Source organism: Cimex lectularius, unplaced genomic scaffold, assembly GCF_000648675.2.
Source record: "Cimex lectularius strain Harlan isolate CLEC.00 unplaced genomic scaffold, Clec_2.1 scaffold11, whole genome shotgun sequence".
In the NCBI taxonomy this organism is placed as follows: Eukaryota; Metazoa; Arthropoda; class Insecta; order Hemiptera; family Cimicidae; genus Cimex; species Cimex lectularius.
Genome location: NW_019392673.1, coordinates 3,502,324 through 3,503,077, shown reverse-complemented (window position 1 = coordinate 3,503,077; position 754 = coordinate 3,502,324). Strand labels below are relative to the sequence as shown.

Sequence of the window (754 nt, the reverse complement as noted above, 5' to 3'; positions counted from 1 at the left end):
ACTACCAAAATTTTCACACCAAATTCTTCATTTAGCCTATCCATTGCCGGGGGCCTGCCTTACCTTCTTACTTTTACCTTTTCAATTTGAAAACTATCCTTGTCGGCCAAAACGACGATGTTCTGATGTCCTCGAGACCTATTCGCTCCTTGAGTCCCAATACTGAATACCAGTGTTGGCAGGATTCTTAATATGGCCTCAGGGTGCAGTGCTGTTTAGTGCTGTATCCGAGTATATGTTTAAACTGCCAATAATTATTATCAAAAGCTAAACTTCTCGGGATAGTTTAATTTTTCAACTCATTTATTATTTGACAATTAATTAAGGTTTTTAGTTGAGATGAAAAAAAGCTAATGGCACGAGAGGGATTCGAACCCACGACCTTCGGCTTGATAAGCCGCTGCTCTACCACCTGAGCTATCGTGACCTCGATCCACTCGGATATCTATCTAGCCGAAGGTCGTGGGTTCGAATCCCTCTCGTTCCATTAGCTTTTTTTCATCTCAACTAAAAACCTTAATTAATTGTCATGTATTAATTGGTCAAGCGGACCACGAAAGTAGTGAATTAATCATTTATTATTTATTTACATGTAAGCAAACTAAATTAGTTAACTATATATGTACTGTTTTATTTGTTGTATTTAATTAAAAATTATTTTCTCGAGACCTCGTATACTAGTTCTAACTGCCAATAATATTTAACGAATATTTAAACTAAATTAGATTATTCGGTTCTTTTAAATTTGGAAAAT

At 35.5% G+C, this 754-nt stretch overlaps 1 non-coding gene across 1 annotated transcript; it reads right to left on the bottom strand.

Annotated features, from left to right (window-relative positions):
• Positions 1 to 354: 354 nt before the first annotated feature.
• Positions 355 to 427, bottom strand: Trnad-auc. The gene has a single exon. It is a non-coding gene; the product is annotated as a tRNA-Asp (tRNA).
• Positions 428 to 754: the final 327 nt, after the last annotated feature.